This window comes from Erpetoichthys calabaricus, chromosome 17 (genome assembly GCF_900747795.2).
Source record: "Erpetoichthys calabaricus chromosome 17, fErpCal1.3, whole genome shotgun sequence".
NCBI classification, from domain to species: Eukaryota; Metazoa; Chordata; class Cladistia; order Polypteriformes; family Polypteridae; genus Erpetoichthys; species Erpetoichthys calabaricus.
This window is the reverse complement of record NC_041410.2, coordinates 20,288,506-20,311,984: the sequence shown is the minus strand read 5'-3', so window position 1 is coordinate 20,311,984 and position 23,479 is coordinate 20,288,506. Positions and strand designations below refer to the sequence as shown.

Here is a 23,479-nt window from a genome sequence, read left to right as displayed (position 1 = left end):
TAAACCGTTTATTCCATCTCACAGGGAGCTGAAGTATCAGGCAACAACATGTACTCACAGTCATATTGGGCAAACGTAGAAAGGCTAATCAAATTTATGTGAATGTGTGAAGGAATTGGAGAACGCCCACACAGACAGGAGGTGAGTAGACCTTAATTGAAACAACTCGAGCTCAACTTCATGCACAAAACAAACTACTGTGCCACTGTCCCACCCACCATTTTTAAATCTGTCCGTAAAATGCTATTAAATGCGCAGCAGCACAACAAATATTTAAACTGCTTTTATGCTGTGAAAGTAAAATTAAATTATAATTTCAAAAGATCCTGTGAAAATGTGAAAACAAATGTACACAAAAACAGGCCCTACAAAAGATTGCAATCCCATCGGTACCCGACTAGTCCCCAGTGCTGCCCCAATAGGCTTCAGCACCCTACAACCCTGACTTGAAATAATTGGGTTTAAAAATCTTAACATTATTCTCATTTGCACCATATAATTTGTGGATGGATCCAGTCCAGTGTGCACTGCAAGATTTAAAAAAAAAAAAAACAAAAAAAAAAAACTCTTAAATAGATGGACACTTCAAAATGACTACCAAAAGTGCACCATAGTAATGCCAACCAATTTGGCAAATTATCTCAGCCATTGCGAGCATAGTTGGATAGCACAGAATGGCGACTTCATCCACATGGAGGAGGAGGAGGATGGGAGCAACTTGAACAAGACAAAAAGTGACTGCATCTACGTCAGATTACACTTTAAGTACACATGAGCAAAGCCTCACTTAAATATGTACGACCCTGACAAATGCATGACTAAAGCTGAATTATGACTGGATAAACATTGAACTGGCTGCAATACGCTTGACAAGAAACTCCAATGTTTGTGCAATGTTGTGAAAAGGAACTCCCCTCCTGACAAGCCTCAAGATACACCAGTCAAGAGGTGTCCAGCAGAAGCAGTGTAGATCAGTGTTTCTCAAATGGACGGCTCGCAACAAAAAAATTTTATTTGAAAATTCTAGGAGCTGAAAGTGATGAGTCTTGAAGGATATGGAGTTTATCCCAGCTAGTATAAGACACAAGAAAGAAACAAACCTGAAAGGGTGCCAGTCCATCACAGGAACACACACACTAGGGCCAATTTACCTAACCTGCATGTCTTTGGACAGTGGGTGGAAACCCATGCAGACATTGTGAGAACATGCGAGTTAATACCATGTCAAATCATCACCCTTTTAGACCTCACCATCACAGATTTTAACAAAACTTGGTATGCTGATTTGGTCTTACGAGTAGCCCAAAAAACTGAATTTGCATGTGTCTTGGATCAATATTAAGGGAAATTTAGGCTAACAGAGTTGAACTTATTTTATTATGACTTTGACAAGCTTTACCTCCCTAAATAAAAGTTGCACAGAAATGGTTCCCATATTGTTTTAAAGTTCATTTCCTATACTCTATATTTTGTGTGAACAATATGCTATCCCCAAAATTAAAAAAATTACCACGTTATGAGTGCTTATAATATTAAAAATTGAATAACGAAAAAACCTGTATTTTTTTTTTTTTTTTTTTTTTTTTTTTTTAACTACAGCTAGCTTATAATGTCATGAACATCTCCAGAAAATTGGGTCACTGGTTTTTGAGTCGTTGCTGAGATAACATTACTTATCTGAAGTGTGCATCAAAACCACAATTCCTTACAATGTTGTTGAATTGCAGTTAGTGATCTATGAATGGTACAGGGTTATTAGGGGTCATGACAACTAAAACTAAAGCCAGAACTTGCAGTGAAAATATAATTTTAATTGAAACAAAAATAAAAATTACAGTTAAAAATGAATAAGAAAATAATGCCTTGAGCATGGGAAATATACTATATAAATAAATTGTTTATTATTAAAGTAACTAAAAACAAAATAGAATTACAGTAATCCCTCCTCCATCGCGGGGGTTGCGTTCCAGAGCCACCCGCGAAATAGGAAAATCCGCGAAGTAGAAACCATATGTTTATATGGTTATTTTTAGAATGTCATGCTTGGGTCACAGATTTGCGCAGAAACACAGGAGGTTGTAGAGAGACAGGAACGTTATTCAAACACTGCAAACAAACATTTGTCTCTTTTTCAAAAGTTTAAACTGTGCTCCATGACAAGACAGAGATGACAGTTCTGTCTCACAATTAAAAGAATGCAAATATATCTTCCTTTTCAAAGGAGTGCAAAGCAAGCAGTCAAAAAAAAAATCAATACGGCTTTTTGGCTTTTAAGTATGCGAAGCACCGCCGGTACAAAGCTGTTGAAGGCGGCAGCTCACACCCCCTCTGTCAGGAGCAGAGAGAGAGAGAGAGAGAGAGATAGAGAGAGATAGAGAGAGACAGATAAAAAAAATCAATACGTGCCCTTTGAGCTTTTAAGTATGCGAAGCTCCGTGCAGCATGGCCTTCAGGAAGCAGCTGCACACAGCCCCCCTGCTCACACCCCCCTACGTCAGCGCAAGAGAGAGAGAGAGAGAAAGTAAGCTGGATAGCTTCTCAGCCATCTGCCAATAGCGTCCCTTGTATGAAATCAACTGGGCAAACCAACTGAGGAAGCATGTACCAGAAATTAAAAGACCTATTGTCCGCAGAAACCCGCGAAGCAGCGAAAAATCCGCGATATATATTTAAATATGCTTACATATAAAATCCGCGATGGAGTGAAGCCGCGAAAGGCGAAGCGCGATATAGCGAGGGATCACTGTAATGGTAAAATCTGGTTAGTTTTAGTGTTTCTCTTCAGTTCACACTTAAGACTTCTTGAGAGACACTGGTCCACTAAAAAGGCCCTTGTATTAAATAAATCTATTTGAGATCATGCACTCCTTCATTGTATGTTTTCAGAAAATATAGATCAGGCCTTTCCTCATAAACCTGAAAAATTAACAAAAAAATTAAACTGAAACGAGATGGGCCCTAAGAGCACTAGTGTATTGCTGACATTTCACCTATTGCACGGCTGCGCTCAGGTCCTAAATTGGGATCCTGAGGCGGTTTGTCGTGTGGTGGGTGCGGCAAAAAAATTCAACTTCTGATTAATGCAGGGCAGAGTACTCCTCATTGGAATAGGCCTTTTTCACTGCAGCCATTTTGACATGAAATAGTATGGCAAGCACTGGTGTCACTAATGACATTAATGAAGCTTCTGTTCAATTTCAGTGTAGCATAATTGAAACCTTAGTTAATGTCATTACTTACACCTGTCCTTGCCATACTATTTCATATGAAAACAGCTGCTACAAAAAAGGTCCATTAGTGATATGAAATTATGTGACGCCACCTATAAGTAATGATAGCTCAGCAACAACTCAAATCACAAAGACCAAGTTTTCTGGAGATCTGACATGATATTAAACACTAGCTTTAGTAATAAAAAAACTGACCAATTTTAAAATAGCTTTTTTCACTATTCAATTTCTAATATTATAATCACTCACAACATAGTAATTTTTCATTTCGAGGATAGCACAGTATTTAAGCAAAATAGAGAATTGGTAAAGAGCTTTAAAACAATATGAGAACCATTTCTGTGAAAGTTAGATTTAGGGAGATACAGCCAGTCAAAGTCATAAAGGGAAAAATTCAAACTTTGTTACCTTAAGTTTGACTTAATATTGATCCAAGACACATGCAATTTCAGTTCTGTGGGTTACGGATATGACCAGATTAGCATGTGAAGTTTTATAAAAACTGCGACGATGAGGTGCCAAAGTGTGATGATTTCACATGGAATTACCGATGCAAACTCCATACAGGGATGACCTGGGACATGAATGCTGGTAATCCTAACTGTGAGGCAGCAACCCTACCACTGCTGCACCATGCCACCCTCCTTCCCAAGTCAGTTGGCAGAATTGTGGCTTCTCTCCATTTCCATTTCCTTAGATTCTGATATCATAAACACATTCATTTATACGTTTTCCAAGATTATGCAAAGCACTAGCTTGATAGCTTTAACACACTAGCATATAGACGATATTTTTTTAATGATACTTCACAAATTTTGTGTATGTATACTGGATGCATTATGTCTACATTCCTGGGTTTTTGCACTTACTGTATGTAACAGTTTGCACAAGGACATTATTTCCTATGTTACTGCTGAGGCAAGCAACTTTCCCCTTGGGGATTAATACAGAGCCATCTATCTAGGAGTATAGAATATTTACTGTGCCTACCATCTGATGTGACTGTTCACCAATCAAATTATGCATGAAAGATATTATACTATTAGATCTATTATGTGCTGCGTCACTGATGTTTAAGAAAGCACCTTGAGATGTGGGACACCAGGAGCTGCCTCCCTGTGCTGCACTCAGATTCCTCACTGTGCAGGGCTGACTGCTCCAGGCCATGTTGTGAAAAATCTCACCTGCTCTGCCCCCTTGGGATCAGGACTAGAGTTTCACAAACTGCGAGTCCCTTGAGTTTGTTCTGCCAAAGATCTGCCAGAGATAGAGACCCACAGAGACTCTTCTGGGGGAAGAAGAAAAAAAAAAAAAAAGGAACCTCTGCACCACTGAAAAGGCAGTGATGACAGACAGTGGTAAAAGGGCTTTATTAATGAGAATCCACAGCAAGAAGTGACACCTCCCCCAATTCTCTCACACACACACACACACACCTCTGAGACACATGGGGATAAGCACACATAAGCACACCTCAATAAAACTGTCACAAGCGGAAGGAAAAAAATAAATAAATAAACCAACATTGACCTGTAAGAGATAAGCACTTTGCACAGGAAGGACTTCTGCCCTAGAAGAATGGAAATGAGCTGCAATGAAAGACCGAAACTAAAGTTTGCCTTTGGTGATCTTGTGCAAAGTCTCATCTGGGGCAAAAATGACACTCCAGTCTTCAGCAATGCAACTTAAGAAAAGCATACCTCCAAGAGTATTATGGGAACAACCTTCAAAGTCACACTAACGTCACCAGATGACACACAGATTGCAAAACTGGTCAGTGTAAAAAAAAAAAAAAAAAAAAAAACGTAGTCACAAGGACTGAAGTTGAGAAAACGTCTTTTCCAATCTTGACGAATATTGCCCAGGTCTATCAATCATTTGACACCACAACCTTCCGCTACCTTCAACATTTCCAACATCACTTCAGTTAGGCCTGCTGCTTAACCTGTCTTTATCTGCTTAAGAGCTTTTGCAACCTCCACTTTTGAAAATGTACAGTTCGGTCCTTTCATTTCCTTAAAATGAACATCATTACCCTAATCATTCTACTCATTTAGAGACTTCTTTCAAATAATCCTTAACTCTGTTACTATCAATCATGATGTTCCCTTCGGTATTTTTCAAGCAGTTCACACCTACTACTTCCTGCATTTCTTTCACCATCTGCTTCACAATCCTAAACACATTTCTCTTTCCTTCCTCATTCTACAGCTCACTTGCATACTGCCGTCTCTTATACTTTCGCACTCCTAAATGTTTTCTACCATTTTGCTTTCTTATACTTCTTTTATCTTCTTTCATACTTGCATCTCCATCTCCACAGCCTCATGTCCTGGTGGTCCCTTTGTCCAACCACAGAGTTCTTCAGTTGTTTTTAGTCTGACACCCTTTATTGCTTCCCACTCCCCCATGATGATTCTGACACAAGACTCATTCTTGCTACCAGTCAGTCAGTCAGTCATTTTCCAACCCGCTATATCCTAACACTGGGTCACAGGGGTCTGCTGGAGCCAGTCCCAGCCAACACATTGCACAAGGCAGGAACAAACCCCAGGCAGGGCGCCAGCTCACTACAGGGTCTTGCTACCAGAAATTTTAGCAAATTCACTTCTCACACACTCCTTGTTCAACTATATTGATTTATGTATTTTTACAATATGAGCACAACTGGGTGACTCACTCTGGCTCAAGCATTAAATCATTCATGGGGATTAAACATATTATTATAGTTGTATATGGTCTTTCTATCCATTTTCTCATCCTGCTTAATCCAAAGCAGTATCATGGGGAAGGTGGAGCTTATTCCAGCAAGCATGGGACAAAATGCAGGAGCATGGGGGGGCAACATTCAAACCCCAGATGCGGAAGACCCAGGATGTGAACCATGGTACTTGTTGCAAGACATCAGTGCTACTACTGCACCATTGTGCTGCCCTCATTTTTTATATGGTGTCTCTGCCAACTGTATTCCACCCCAGGTGTTCTACAGGTATTAGAAAAGTCATTTCCATTTTGCTACCTTCTAAAAATTGGCAGTTAAAATGGCTCCATAAGGGTCACAAAATGTTTGAAACTGAACATTAAATTTTGTAGTTTATAGTCTACACATTAAAACGGTCACACGTGTTAAACTAGTGTAGTAAATGACACTTGAACAGATGACGTACTAACACATGCAAGTTGTGCAAGTTTTAATGGCTCTGTAGTGAATGTGAACTTTGTTATTAAATTTTCCAAGCATTCTTTATTTTTCCCGCCAACTGAATCAATATCCATCCATCCATTTTCCAACCCGCTGAATCCGCTGTATCAATATAAAACAATGTATTTTGATATTCATTTAATCAAGGTCATTTGTTCATTTTTCAACCACACATGCCAAAATATTCCCATGTCACCATCAAAGTGGGTACATTCACAGGCCCCATAATGTACTTTTCACAAATGAAAAAATGTTGAACCCTAACTCTCTCGCTCATATTCTGCTTTACTGTATATAAGGGTACCTTCAAAGCCTCCTCAAAAATGCCAAAAAAGACTACTTCATGCAGCAAAAAATAATACAGTGGTGTGAAAAACTATTTGCCCCCTTCCTGATTTCTTATTCTTTTGCATGTTTGTCACACAAAATGTTTCTGATCATCAAACACATTTAACCATTAGTCAAATATAACACAAGTAAACACAAAATGCAGTTTGTAAATGGTGGTTTTTATTATTTAGGGAGAAAAAAAAATCCAAACCTACATGGCCCTGTGTGAAAAAGTAATTGCCCCCTTGTTAAAAAAATAACCTAACTGTGGTGTATCACACCTGAGTTCAATTTCCGTAGCCACCCCCAGGCCTGATTACTGCCACACCTGTTTCAATCAAGAAATCACTTAAATAGGAGCTGCCTGACACAGAGAAGTAGACCAAAAGCACCTCAAAAGCTAGACATCATGCCAAGATCCAAAGAAATTCAGGAACAAATGAGAACAGAAGTAATTGAGATCTATCAGTCTGGTAAAGGTTATAAAGCCATTTCTAAAGCTTTGGGACTCCAGCGAACCACAGTGAGAGCCATTATCCACAAATGGCAAAAACATGGAACAGTGGTGAACCTTCCCAGGAGTGGCCGGCCGACCAAAATTACCCCAAGAGCGCAGAGATGACTCATCCGAGAGGTCACAAAAGACCCCAGGACAACGTCTAAAGAACTGCAGGCCTCACTTGCCTCAATTAAGGTCAGTGTTCACGACTCCACCATAAGAAAGAGACTGGGCAAAAACGGCCTGCATGGCAGTTTTCCAAGACGCAAACCACTGTTAAGCAAAAAGAACATTAGGGCTCATCTCAATTTTGCTAAGAAACATCTCAATGATTGCCAAGACTTTTGGGAAAATACCTTGTGGACTGATGAGTCAAAAGTTGAACTTTTTGGAAGGCAAATGTCCCGTTACATCTGGCGTAAAAGGAACACAGCATTTCAGAAAAAGAACATCATACCAACAGTAAAATATGGTGGTGGTAGTGTGATGGTCTGGGGTTGTTTTGCTGCTTCAGGACCTGGAACGCTTGCTGTGATAGATGGAACCATGAATTCTACTGTCTATCAAAAAATCCTGAAGGAGAATGTCCGGCCATCTGTTCGTCAACTCAAGCTGAAGCGATCTTGGATGCTGCAACAGGACAATGACCCAAAACACACCAGCAAATCCACCTCTGAATGGCTGAAGAAAAACAAAATGAAGACTTTGGAGTGGCCTAGTCAAAATCCTGACCTGAATCCAATTGAGATGCTATGGCATGACCTTAAAAAGGCAGTTCATGCTAGAAAACCCTCAAATAAAGCTGAATTACAACAATTTTGCAAAGATGAGTGGGCCAAAATTCCTCCAGAGCGCTGTAATAGACTCATTGCAAGTTATCGCAAACGCTTGATTGCAGTTATTGCTGCTAAGGGTGGCCCAACCAGTTATTAGGTTCAGGGGGCAATTACTTTTTCACACAGGGCCATGTAGGTTTGGATTTTTTTTTTCTCCCTAAATAATAAAAACCACCATTTACAAACTGCATTTTGTGTTTACTTGTGTTATATTTGACTAATGGTTAAATGTGTTTGATGATCAGAAACATTTTGTGTGACAAACATGCAAAAGAATAAGAAATCAGGAAGGGGGCAAATAGTTTTTCACACCACTGTAATTTAGAAAAATACCATGATATAGAATTTTGTTCATACCGCCCAGCACTACTATCTATATCTATCTATATATACACCTATATATATCTATATCTATATGTATACTAGCCAACGGCGTATGCTACGGCGGTGTAAGAATAGGAACGGAAAATGGTGAGAAACGAATTAAGAAATCAAGAATAAAGAAATATTTCTTGAAAGATACAGTGTGCATGTAGAATTTCCAGCCAAGCAGGATTACATGTGAAAGTGATAAATAAATCAGGCGTTCTGAATTTACGTACTATGGTCACGGCATCCTGATAGTTTTGTTGCATGTATCTAGGACTTCCTAGAAATGTGGACGGTAATATGATCATTTTGCCTACACGTACGTTGTTATTTTCAGCATTTGCTTGCAATGCGTCTAATAGTTCCATGTGCAGATCTTGTTGATATAATCCGAGATAGCTGAGACGCGCGCCCTCTGTTTTAACATACGCATCTATGACGTACTGTTGGAATAGTTTGCCGCTGGAGTGCAAAATACTAAATGTATTCCTCATTGCTAATCTGTACGTGTAAAATTGGCATTGAGTAGGCCTTATTCGCTTGGCTGTTCTTTTATCGGGAACATGTTGTAAATCTTTGTGCTAGCCAATGTCTCCGTAAGGGAATAAAAGTGGGTAAACCATAGGATCGCAATTCATATTGAGTGTGGAAATCTGTTTACAGGAGTTGCCTATGGGATAGATGCAAATGTCCCTTTCGGCAGGCGTTTCGCCATCTTCTCCGACGAAAATCGCTGCAACATCGGTGTGACATGTCGGGGCATTGTATCGTTGTAAATCCTGCCTGGGGTTTTCCTTGAAAACCATTCGTACAGATGCTGTTGGATTGGACTGAGCGATTTAATGCATGTGTTTGTACAATTTAGCAAAGCAGTTGATGGTTCTGAGCATGAAATCTAGCTGGAGAAGTACATTTTCGCTGCATGCAGAGTTTGCTTTATTTTGTAAGCGTACTTCAGTAACGATACTTTTTAGCTTCTGATGTTTGCTGTGTAAGAAGCTGTTGTAAAGACACAGGTGGCTCCCGCAAAGGTGGTAAAGCTACTTTACCGTTGTGGCAGCACCTTGAGTACTTGTTGGATGTATTACGCTCAGCAGGCCAGTATAGTACATGACATGGAAGAGGATAAATAGGAATCGAGAAATGCCGTGTCGGCTGCGTGTGGGAAGGACTGGTTTTGAAGAGGAGTTGCAGGTATCGTGGGGAAGGTTTTGGATGAGGACGAATAGGAATCGAGAAATGCCGTGTATAGAAATATATATCTCCATTATAAAAAAAAATCCTGGAGAGAAACAGTAAGGCGTCAAGACGTGATCTTCACGTTAAGATCACGGAAGACAGTTAAAAGACCCGCGAGGACCTTAAACATGAGACATTGTGCCCAGAGATTGACCCAGGACCGTCTTGTGATGACGTAGAACATGAGATTCTTGCAAGACACGCCTTACTTACAACCAATATCAAATAAGACAACGGGGCAGCAAAACATTCAGTTTTGTGAAGGATTTGAGCACACACAGATCCAGGGTCTCGGTGCATGTAAAGCATAAGAACAATACGTTATAAATGAAACGTCGACGACTAAGCGAAGAAGAAAGCAGCGTGGAGAAAAGAGAGCAAAAAAGAGAAAATAATCTAGGTGCAAATTCAGAAAATAAGGAGCAAGCCCGTAACAAATGGAATTGAAACAAAGCACGTCCAGTCAGGCTCAGAATTAAAAGACAGAGTAAAAGACAAAGTAGAACTATATAAACACGTTCACAAACGGCACTATACACATGCAGAGCAGATTATGAAAGCAGTGGATTTCGAAAGGCTCAAATGTGGAGAAAGTTAAAGAATATGAAAGTAGGAAAATTAGAAAGTATAAAAAAAGAAAGTAAAGATTGCAGTAGCGAAAACACGAAAATTACTCAAAAAAGGGAAAATAATTACCACGGACTAGGTGTCACTGAAAAAAAAAAAAAGCAGGACAAAGCGAGGTCAGAAATAAAAGACAGTAGAAAACAAAGTAAAACGTCACAAAGAGGTTACAAAACAAATGGGCCAAACACATGCAGAGCAGGTTAGAGATAATGAAAACTGGAATTCAAAAGACTCAAAAAAAAACACAGGCGCGAAACACATGCAAAGCAAGATACAGAATATGAAAGCAGAAAAAAATGACTGTCAAAAAAAGAAAGTAAACATTGCATTAGCACAAAAAAAGAGAAATTATTCCTCGGAGAAATAACTAAAAGGCGAATAGAGATCGAATATATGGACATAGGTGATATGTCAGAAGTATGCAAATATTGTAAGGCTTTGAAGTTTAAGTCAGAGAATTTCAAAAACGTGTTTTACCTCACATGAATTTATTGGTTACTTTGCAAAAAAAATTACTAACTGCTGATGATGTGGATCGCTTTGTCTGTGCTGAAATTCCAAACAGAGAAACCTATCCTGAATTATGGTACAAAGTCATTAAACACACTTCTCACTGACCTCATTTAAAAGATTCACCATATTGGGACTCGAAAGATTCCAAATATTGTTTTTACATAAGTTCTGAAATAAAAGTGAAACTAATGACATAGCAACAATTCAAAGAAAAAAAAAATCTTAAAAGTGTGTATCCGGAAAACCAAACATGGGGGTTGGTGAGCAAAGCTTATATCTTATATTTTGTCTCACTAGACCAAAATATCTTTTTCTCATGTCCTCCAAGCAGACTGTCATATGCCTCTTACTCAAGAGTGGTCTCCATCTAACTATTACACCATAAATGCTTCATTAATGGAGAACTGTCAAGATGGCCATTCTTCTGAAAGGTTCTTCAATCTCAACAGAGGACATCTGAAGCTCTGCTAAAGTGACTATTTGGTTTACATTCCTAACCAAGGCTCTTCTTGCCCAGTTACTCAGTTTGGCCAGAGAGCCAACTCTAGGAAGAGTTGCAAAATTGTTTCATTTCACAAGTATTGAGGCCACTGTGCTCCTGGGAACACTCAAATCAATAAGCTTTTAAACCCTTGTCCTGATCTACATCTCTACAGTGTGATTGTTTAGGTCTACAGAGAGTTTCTTGGACTTCATGTACAGTTTTGTGTCTTGACATGCAAAGTGAATTGTGGGACCTTATAGAAACAATTGTATGCCTTTCTAAATGACTTCCAGTCAATTGAATTTGCCACATGAGGACTCCAATCAAGTTCTAGACACATCTCTTATATAATTAAAGCAAACAGGATACACCTGAGCACAATTTAGAGTGCCACAGCAAATGGACAGAATGCTTACAGAAATGAGATTTGTAAGAAATCTGCAAACCTTCTGAAAACAAGTTTTCACTTTGTCATCATGGATCATTCAGTGTAGATTAATGGCAAAAATGGCAAATTTATCCATATAAAATTAAATCTACAACACAATAAAGTGTTCAAAAAGTGAAGGGGTTTGGATACTTTCCAAAATGAACTGCATATATACACATACCACATATAGACACACACATATATACTGTAGATATCTACTGTAAATGACATATTAGGACACCCTTGCTATGAATCAAATGAATGTGATGGGGCTGTAACTTGTTCCTTTGTGTTCACTATCTTGGCAAGATGACAAAGAAGGCCATTCCCCCAATATCTTCCACTATGCTAATTTCTACACCCCACCTGAAAACAATCTTTAATTGCTATAAATTATCAGAAACTTCTATTCATCAATAAATCCAATTAATCCTGTTCACAGTTAAAGCCTAGCCTATCCCATAATCGGCAGGTACAAATCATTAAAACAGTAAGCAAAAAAATGAAAAATACAAAACTAAAAGGTAACTATAGTGCCTAGTAGGGCCAAAGGACATTTCCAGGTGTAGAGTGTGCACCATCACCTATTTGCATCTATCTTCAGCAAATGAAAACATGCTGGACTGAAGCTCAATTACTGTTCCATACTGTAATTCTCATATTTTTTTCTGTATTATTTCAATTACTAGGGGGCTTTGCCCCCTGCTCACTTCACTCACCAACCCCCTGGCCAGCGCTAAGGGCTAGCCTCTTTGCAGTTCTGCTGCTCGCACATGGGGATGTGAATGTACAATTTAAACAGATTTTAAATTTCATGTGAAGTGTACATTTGCATCTACGTGACGTATAACTGCCAGTGATTGCATTTTGTTTCTTTATCTCTATTAAATAAAAACTTTTTAGAATGTTTGGCTCGGAGATTTGTTATTTATCTTTGCAAAAGCTATTCTAACTGGGAAACTTAATGTTTTAATACGAATGGCAAATCAAGATCTCCTTTGGAGTCTAATGTTATCCGCGGGAGATGTACTACATTACCTTTCTTGGATACATCCCACAGTAATTTGTGCAGTGGAAGACCAGATGGATGTTAACGTTTGTAGATGTTCTTCAGGATATTGTAAATTGTTGTTTTCATCTTCCGCATGATCACTACCAACTGTTTCAGCATAGTCTATTGATACGTGTTTAACCATTTTGCGGTGTTACCAATCGACATTTTTGGCATAAATTAGTTTGACTTCCTCGTTTCTTCTGTTGATAACACTCTATGACGAAATTCTTCAAAAAGATTTGGACATAATACGTCTTCTTTAATTGGGAAATTAAAGTGAGGAAAACGTTAAAATTTATAAGAGCCGAGAGCGCAGGAAGTGTGTCTGACAAAAGCATTCACAAGACTGAGGGGCGATAGGACTATTGTCTTGTTTGAAAATGGTTGTAAGTAGGGCATGACTTGAAAGAATCTAATGGCAAACGTCACCGTCTCACTTCATTCCAAAAAGTCTCTTCAAAAAAAAAAAAAAAATCACATCTCGTTGCAGGATAGAAAGTTTTGTCTCCTAAGATTTTTTAATTATACATTTGCAGTGGTACCAGCCCCTAATTTTTTGAGATAAAGTCAATCAAATGAATGTATATTTTTTATGATACTCTACACTGAGCATACAGTGATGTAACATACCCACAACTTTAACAAAAATTAAAAAATGAGCAAAGATTAAAATACAAAAATGGGTGAAATTCAGAGGAAAAACACAGCAATTTCCAATCGAACTGCTTCAAATATCCCATTTACCTTGAACATTATCAACCCACTTACTCATATATTTAGGGAATTGCTAGTAAATTTCTGTGTCAAGGATTTCAGTGAAAAAAGGTAGACATCTGATATCTCATAAAACCTGACCAAGAGTCGGTATGACACTACATTCACATGCTACATGAGTTTTGGGACTTGTCATGTCACATCCAACCACTTTGCTCTGTTCACGTGTCATTTACAGGATTTGCTACACAATTTGTAGAAACATCAATTAAGGATTTCCTCAGTTTATGAAAATAAAAAGTAAAGGAAATTAATGAAGCAAGTATTATGTCATTCCAAATACAAGATGACTGCCAAACTTCATGTAATGAAGTTATTTCCAAATTTGCTCAATAACGTTTACATGAACTAGTGTTCACATTAAAATTCCAACTGGAATTTCATTCCCCATGGGAATGCATGATTTCTAGGATTGTATTGCCTCTGCTTACATATGAGTAATGGTTGACAACTGCTAAGTCAAGAACATAAATCATTTTGACAACCTTCTTAAGGTGTACTGATGTCAATGCATGTGAAGAAAACTGAGGAAACCCAGGGAAGAAGTACATAATCTTAAAACAAGCTTATTAATTTTAACAAATAAAAGTAATTTTTGCTTTGTGTCCAACCCCACCATAACCTATTGTCTATGGGGGAGGAGCAAAAGCATTAGATTCATCAAAAATTTCAATCTCCGGTTTTCTACAGATCTCGACATTTTAGGATATCCTAATACCGAAAACAACGATATCTTGATGATGATGTGTGTGTCACAGTTTTGTGAGGACGGTCTAAAGCTAAAACGGATGGAAGGAAAAATGTCAAACTCAAAACTTAAGCGTGTTCATAGATGACGGTGTGCTAATTAGTTTTTGAGCCAAATTGTGCAAGAGAAGGAGGCTCTCTAGAGGAACCCTTAAATATCGTAATTCTACAAGTAATTATTAATTCTTCTCATAAAGTACTATTGTAATGACCTATTTTATGATCAGAAAGATCAGCATCACAATGGTAAATAATTGCTGAAATTTTTATAGAACAGTTTGGGTAATTTGGTTCCTATGCAAGGCCTATTGACGCTCATGTCTGAATTTGTTTCTTTTGTTTTGCAAGGGTAGCTATTAGAAAAATTAATGTCACTCCAATCTGTGCAAAAAAAGCAATCTGAAAAAAATCATTTAAATGGTCAAACTAGGAATTTTAAGAGTTCTGTTAATAAAGGCAATGTACATTAAAACAACTTTTGGAAATTTTGGTGAGAACAGGCCATTTAACCCAATAAGCTTCAATTTTTTTTTTAATCAAAGTAATAACAAAACATATGATGGCTCCCAAGGTTCTGCTCTCTACTGCACCACTTAGTCCGTGTGTCTGTAGTTTTTACACTGAAGAAAGGCTTTGTAACTTATGGTGAAATTTGCCCTTAACAAGTTTCCATCTGTGTTCTTATAGAAAAATGTATTTTTAAGTAACAGTTGGGATCCAACCTACTAATTCCCTTTGTAACTTTAAACACTTCAGTCATTACACCTCTCAGATCTCCATTTGCTTAAGCTGAAAAGGTTCCACTCCTTCAATCTTACATCATAGCTCATACCCCTTAGTCTCAGAACCAACATAGCTGCTCTTCTCTGGACTTGCGCTGCTATGTCTTTTTGTAATATGGATACCAAAACTGAACACAGTACTCCAGATGAGGCCTCACTATAACGTTCAATTGAACCTCTCTTGACTTGTATATTGGGGGTGCTACGTAACCTAACAACCCATTAGCTTCCTTAATCACTTCTGTACACTGAATTATAGACAGGAACAATTCAACATCTCTTAACTTGTCTTGTAAGGAATACTTTCAAATTCAGTTTCAAATGTTTCATTTTGTATTCAAATATAACATTTTTACTTCCTATACACTAGGGTGTTGTACTGTGCTAGCCATTATGGACTTACTGAGATTCAAGAAGGGGCCCGAGTTGCTTTGAAAGCTTGCATATTGTAATCTTTTTAGTTAGCCAATAAAAGGCATCATTTTGCTTGACTTCCCATATGTAATATTTTACATTTATTCACACTAATCCTCATCCTTCTCAAATCTGTCCACACCTTTATTCTACCCAGGTCCTTCTGTAATGATTCAGTTTATTCTATAATATTTGCCATTCTAACTAGTTTGACATCATCTGCAAACTTAACCAGTTATATACACACACATACACATACACACACATTTAGTAGAGATTTGGTCCCAGCCCTAGTCCCCAAGGCTAACCATTGTTAATGTCATCCATTTCTAAAAAAATTTCTCTTACCATAAGTACTTGTTTCCAGCATTTGTACCCATCTTCAAAATGGTACTTGAATCTCCACTTCTCTTAGTATGGTCTCTAGCCTCTCATGTGGGACCTTACGAAATGTTTTCTGAAAATCAAACTACCATGTGCACCTCTCAGATTGCATGCTTTTGGTGCTTCCACATAGAATTCCATTACATTACTCAAATGCAACCTTTCGGTCTAAACCAATGTTAAACTGATCATGATATATAATGCACAATCATTTTCATAGCAATTACTTCCATTACTTTACTGATGATGCCTGGTGGACTTATTGGATTCTTGGTACTTGGATTAGCCCAATCTCCCTTTTTATATAATAGAATAAAATTTGCTTGCTTCCAGTCCTTAGTAATCTCTTCAGTGTGCAGCGATTTCCACAAAAGTATGCATTGAGGATTTAAATACCATATGTAGACACTAAGGCCAAAGCGCAAGGATAAATGTGATCTGGGCGCAGCAACTTGTTAGACTGCAGCCTGTTCATTCGAAGTAGCAATTCTTCATCAACAATTTTCTAAATTACTATGAACCTTCTTGACAGTCTTTGTTACTTTACAGAGGTCGTCTACTTTACTCACACGTGCAAAGATGCAGCACTGGTACATGATAGTGAAAGTTCAGAAAAGGGAGCTTACTCTGAACATTGCCATGTTATGTGATTTAAAGATCATCACCCTGGACACTGTTGACCTTTCACCATGAGCACATTCAATGTTTTTTTAAATTGTACATCCTGAAATGGAAAATGAGCTTTCAAAAAAAATTACAAATGGATTTAACTACAAAGCCTATTGATCTGCCAATGTCATATAGCACCCTTCATCATAAGGATAACCAACGCACTCCTCCACACTTGACAAACATGGTTCAGAAAACTGTCTGATGGGATCCATTGCTAACAGTATGGTTGCACAATTGGCAAGCACTGATCCAGTGTCCCTGCCTGTCATTGTCTATATAGAATTTCCATGTTCTCCCTATGTTTGTAATGAGATTTTTCCTCCAACATCCCCAAAGACATGCATTAAAGTTTGAGTGGTGATTCTCTATTGCTCCACGAAAGTGTGTTTATCTTGAGACCAGTGCTGTCACAATAGGCCTCTTGGCACAACTAAATTATTTAAGTAGGTTTAAGAATGTTATATTCCTGTCATTCTGTATAATTTAGATGGGGATCATCACAGTGATCACTGCTGAACCACTCATTTCATAGAACACCATTCTCCAAAAGAACAGTATGACCCCATAATGGAAAAAGCTGTTTTATAAATAGAGCTGGATCTAGTTTACTGTGAACAGTATCAAAATATTTATTTCATGCAAGTCTTGGACAGATCTCTCATTGTTAGTGTGACGTTTCACATGGCACCCTTCACCGTGAGCACAGTCAATGTATTAAATATATTACCTGTACTAGAAAAACAACAAGTATAGAAATTGAGCAGATTTAACTACCAACATTATCAGTTAATATATTTTAATTCTCATGCCAAGAACGACTAGCCTCTCCATTTCACACTGCTCCTTTCACTCCTACCATAATTCAGGCCCTAATGGGGCTACAACCTTGATATTGGTTGTAATTAAAAGCATATGACCACATATGTTTTGGAAATTAAAATTTTTGATAATAAAACACAAATTTAGTTTGTATTTTATATAAGAACTTTAGGTTTGCATGTTTCAGCAGTAGAATCAAAAAATTGATTTACACTGGCCACTTTGACAAGCCCTGTATAAAGCAAACAGAATGCTTGTATTAAAATGTGTTACTTGCATATTGCAAATGTACCAAAGAACAGTCAGTACATTTTAAAAGATGATGTTCCAGGTCCAAAAAGGCACTTACAGAAAATGGAAAGATAAGAAAAAGTTAGTACCCACTGCAAAATCCGTTATTTTACTTAGAACTTGGCACCATAAGCAATATTGATCTATCGGTTTCATATAGTATGTTTCACTATGTCCATAATTAATTTATTTCATGGTATACAGCATTACTACTGGGAAAAAATACATAAAAACAATAGATGGATGGTTTTAACCACCAATACTGTTGAATAATATAGATTATACAGGGAAAATCACACTAAGCCTCACTGATCCACCTCTTTCATGTAGCATCTTTCACTGGGGATACACCATGTACAAGAAAATAAAAATCAAGAAAATTGATTTTACCGCAAGCCCCAACAATTGACTTATTTTATATATGGCTTATCGCAGGACTGCAATCAATTTCATATACAATATTTCCTATAAAGACAATTATGTACATTATCATTATAGCACCTGTACAGTTTCAAAGATGGACGGATAGATATTTACCACCAGTAATAAGTAGCGATCAGAAAGTGACTTAAACTGATGGCTTTCCACCTGCCCGATATGAAGGTGGCCAACTAAAATAGCGAAGATTCCTCTAATATGTGGTACTGACTTATTTCCTGTTAAATACATATATAACTACAATAATTTTTTTACTACGAAAAAGGTTTACTTTGCAAAAACAGACGGCGTAATGAAGTTAGGAGGCCCATGTCAAAAAAGGTTGGCTGCTAATCTGGAGGGCTGGCCGAGCAGGATTGCATTTATACACGCGGTTCGTGTTTTTTGTTTTTTTGACGCAGCCCACAGTTATTCACGGAGACTTATTCACCGGACAGACTTAGATGCTCACTATTGAATAGACACATACCCGAAAACAAACGTTCGATCCGGCCCTTGGAGAGCTAATCCAGCCAAGACCCGGAATGGGTTGTCATCGGCCGGGTGGGGTGGATGTGACCTACGTACTTTTTGATAAAATTGACTAAAGGGAACCCAGAGCAGCGAGCAGGCCTGCTTGTTTAGTTGGTGCTTAGCAGTTGGCCTATTGCACCGTCGACACGCCACCATTCTGCCGCACAAACACACAATACTCCGGCGGCCCGGCCCCCCCCGCCTTCCCGACTCTTTCCCCAGTCCCTCCTGTTTCCCGTAATTCCAACGCACTGATCGGCACTTGTGCGCTGATCTGCGCGAACACACAACGATCAGCCCCGGTAAACAGGCCGGCCTCCTAAAAATGAGGTGAGGCCGGACCGCCATAAAAACGGTGCACTTACCTCCACTATAAACTGGCGAGGGGGCCTCCTGAGCACAGCGCTGCCTTGATCGTCCAGCTGAACCGTGCCGACTGGAAGGTTACGGTGAAACGAGGGCTAATCACTGGAAGTAATCTCACAAAAAGGCAGTAAGAAGGTAGGATCGGACATCAGCGGCACCAGGGTCTTTTTAAGTGTTAACCCCGGCCCAGCGATCCCGAAACCCTCCAGGAACGGGAGTCGCGAAAAGATCCCGTGTAGAGAGGTGGATCGGATGGCTGGTGACTGGGGAACAGACTTGCGAAATCCACCGCCCGCCCCCTCCACTAAATAAACCTCCCGGGCGCTGCTGGCGGAGGGGGAGGGAAAGGCTTTCAATTTTAGTGGCGTTATTCCGATTAAGAGGCCCGATGTTGTCCGCTCCGCCTAGAGCGAAGCCGATCACTGTTGTTTACGCGGCCTGTTTGCGTCTTCTTGTCCGACCTGCAAGCTCCGCGACTCTCCGGGAGACTAGCTCTGTTTAGAAGAGGGCTTTTTTTCAGCACGACACTTTCCCACATCGACGGAGGGGGTTGGCGGCTTCGGCTGTACAGCGGTAATTAAGAGAGCGCGGAGTTAGAGTGACCACTAGCGACCGTGGGATTGAAGTGCACGTTTTCATTTCGGCCGTTTCCGTAAAGTCGCTCATGAAGAGTTTCGACAAAATGAAACCCAATCACCGCCGACTTCAGGCTCGCGGCCTCGGAGTGCAGCTCAGTGTTTCTTTATAATAAGTAGACGGTACTTCTGACTCCACGGATTAATCTCGCCTCCTGTGATCGATCGGAGTCCGGTCCACGTTTGTATCCTGTAATATATCGAAGTTACATTTAAAGTTATTTGTGTTTTACAAACCACCCTTATTCTAGACGTCTTACGCAAAATTATAATAATAATTATTATTTGTAGCAGATTTCATACACTGTAACTCAGAATATCCAATGCAATTAACAAAAGAAAATAAAGATAAAGCCAAGTACTTGAAACAAATAGGTAACAACAAGAATGCATACATAAATAGAAAGAGGAACATAAGTGAAATAATATTTGAAGTAATTTAAAATTTGTTAAACCCATTAACGATTCATTCTATACAAGTTGTTTCATTATGCACATAACACAGTAATCTATTTGTTAGTTTACAATGTGTCATAGCCATTATTTTTTATTTTAAAATAGTTATGGCCGAATGGTATCAGATGAGAGGTAAAGTAAAAATAGAGAAAAGTCATGTATTATACAGAAATACATTTGACTGTTAGAAAGTATGATGTTAGTAAGCAATCAAGAGCAGAATTTAAAGGAGGGCACAAAAAATGTTCTATTACAATTAGCCCCAAGGCTCAATAAAAACCAGAATTCAAGCAAAACCAAAGTTACTTGATACTGCAGGTGATCCCCAAAAATGGTTTCACAAAGCCTCAGCAGTATCAATAGTGTCTACTTCAAGAGATACCTGAATATCTGGTGTCAGATATGAAAGGCACTATACTAGACAGGTAGTTCCACATGCTCTTTGATCTATCAGAGTGCTGTCCACATCTGTTCCCTTTAATATGCCGAATGTGCATTGAAAGGTAGTATTATCTAACAAGACACCCTTATTCTAGACAACTTACACAAAATAATGTTACTAATTACTATTTATAGAATATTACACACATTGAATGTAGCTCAGGATATACAGTATAATTTACAATAAGAAGAATATACAGATAACCAGACACTGTTAGCATATTAGTAACAACAATAATACATACATAAATAGTAAAAAAAATTAATTCAGGTTTAGAGTAATTTAAAATTTCTTAAAACCATTACCGATTTATTCTGTAAATCGTGTTATATCAAGCATCACAGTCATACTTACTTTTTTATTTTAAAACAGCAATGCTCAGATGGTAACAGATGAAAAAACAAATGAGAAAAAACCTGTATTAACCATAAATAAATTTGATTTGTTAGAAAGTATAGCATTAATAAGCAATCAAGAGCAAAGTTTAAAGTAGAGCACCAGAGGTGTTCTCTTACAGTTAGGCCCAAGGCTGAATGAGAACCAGAATTTAAATAAAACCAAAGTTACTTGACATTATAGAAGATCCGCAAAAAGAAACTGCATTTGCAAAGCCTCAGCAGCACCAAAAATGTGTCAATACCTCAACATCTGCAGTCAGATATGAAAGGCACTCTAGGTAGATGGGTCTTTGCGTTAAATTGTCTATTGCTTGTTATGTGCTGTATTTTATAATTTTATACTATAGCTCACCTGGATTTGTACAGATCCTCTTTGCAACTTCTCTGTAAAATCTGTCAATTATACTTCTAAGATGTGTAATTGAAACTGCTTTGTGTTCATATCTAAAATTGTACTTTTTAGTTGTTCAGATTTGATGCTGTGTTGCAATGTTGTCAGCCAATTAAAGCCTGATATTGTTGAATACTGTGAATGGTGTTACATGAAATAAAGCTATTTACACATGTCTCATCTCATTCTTAAACCTGTTTAATCTACTTTAGGGTCTTGGGGGGTGAGGGAGCATTAGAACATTACAACACAAGTGCAGTTTTGACAGGAAGGTTTTTCTTCATGCAAACTACCATAGACACATGGAGTAGATTACTAAGTTGTGTGGTGGAAAGTAGAGCTTTAGGAGCCTTCATACTGCATGTTGACTTGATGTTATTCTGGACAATCTAGATAAACAGGATGGACAGGCTCATTGGACTGAATGGCCTGTTCTCATCATAACTTTTCAAATATTCTTGATTGCTTCTGTGTACTTTCTGGATCACATAATCTATTCTGACAGCACTTTGCACAAGTCTGGAAATAGCCCTTAAGACGATGCCATTGAAGGATGTACACCCCCACATACAAACAGACCCACTATGGAATCATCAATAATCCTAACTGCACATCTTTGAAAATGTGGAACATGGAGAGAACATGCAAACTCCACATAAACAACATGCAGGCATGCACAAAAAAGTCACAAAATCCAAAAAGAAACATGAAAACATAATTCACAATGTACATACAAACATACACACACATCAACACATTTTAAATTAGCTTCATAAACCACCTAAAAAAGTTGAGTATATTACAGAAAAGACAGCTGACAACCATGAAAAACAAATAAGCTTCTAATCTCTAGAGATTTCATCTGCTCTTGACCAGCTAGTCATCAATCATAAAATGTACTATGGTGCAGCCTACTGATACTAAGCAGATCTTAGGTAAATTAATAATATTAATAATAATAATAATAATGCATTTTATTTATATAGCACTTTTCCTGTGCTCAAGGTGCTTCACAGAGTCTCAGAAAGATTAGCAGGGTATCTGTAACATTGGCTACAAATATTTTCTGCATAGAACACTAAAACAAATAAATACAGGATATACAAAGCATTAGACAGAATGAAAGACAATAAAGCAGAGTAAAATACTAAATTCAATACCAAAAGAAAAGCCTGAATAAATAACAATTTGTGATATAACACACTGAGAGTTATCCTGAGCAACCGGGCAGAATGGTAAAGTGAAAGAAGGGGCGGAGTGTTAGGTTAAGTTAAAAGCCTTTCTGAACAGATGAGTCATAAGTTGTTTTTTTAAAACAATGAACCAAGTCTGTTGGTCTAATTAATTTCAGGAGGTTATTCCAAACTCTGGGCACTATAGTGCTGGAGGCACTGTCACCCACAGAGTGCAGATATAAAATGCTTTTTATAGATAGATAAATAAAGATAGATAAATAGATAAATGGCTGAAAGTGAAAACCATTTTACACTGTATATAACAGAGAGATAGACATGTAGTAGGTACTAATTAGCTCATGTTAGACTAATGTTTATTACCTAAAGATTTCCAGAAGCAAAAAGCCCAGCTTTGATGTTTGAAGTTTGTTCTACTATTGGCTGAAAGTTGCTAGGTGTGTCTGAAATTAAAAGTAAACATTCCTGTGTTATTAAAGGGCAGCTTAAGGGAATGAATCAGTTGTTCATCAGGTTTGTCTTTAGCTTTAGCCTCAGTGATTATATGAAGCTCTTCTAAGCCCCATTTTGTACTACTCAAGCTAAAACTGAGCTACAACTGCTGTGTGGAGGTCTGGTAAGATTTTTTTTCTGTTATTGTTTTAAGAAGTGAGATATCATATTAGAGGCATGCATACATCATTTTTTATTTGTGACCCTTTAAACATGATCCAAACTATAAATACCTGGGGTCCTCCTGAACAGTAGAATGGGGCTAGACTAGACCTGCTCTAAATAAAGACAGAGCAGATTGTTTTTTCTGAGGAGAGTGGAGTGTCAGTTTTAGTGTTTGTGACTAGTTTACGTTTTCTAGTAATAGTGAATAGTGTTGTTTTCTATGTTGTTGTCTTTTTAAAGTACTTAAGATTATGCTAGTTGTTGTTATATGTACGTTTGTGCTCTGTCTGCTGC

The 23,479-nt window shown here is 38.0% G+C and overlaps 1 protein-coding gene across 4 annotated transcripts in view; it reads right to left on the bottom strand.

The window, feature by feature from the left end:
* The window catches only part of rnf111 (ring finger protein 111), a 148,975-nt gene extending 129,413 nt beyond the window's left edge, over positions 1-19,562 (bottom strand). For all 4 annotated transcript variants that reach the window (XM_028823841.2, XM_028823843.2, XM_028823842.2 and 1 more), the window contains exon 1: positions 19,013-19,562. The gene's annotated coding sequence lies outside the window, so the exon portion shown is untranslated. The remainder of the gene's footprint in view (positions 1-19,012) is intronic.
* Between the last annotated feature and the right edge of the window lie 3,917 nt (positions 19,563-23,479).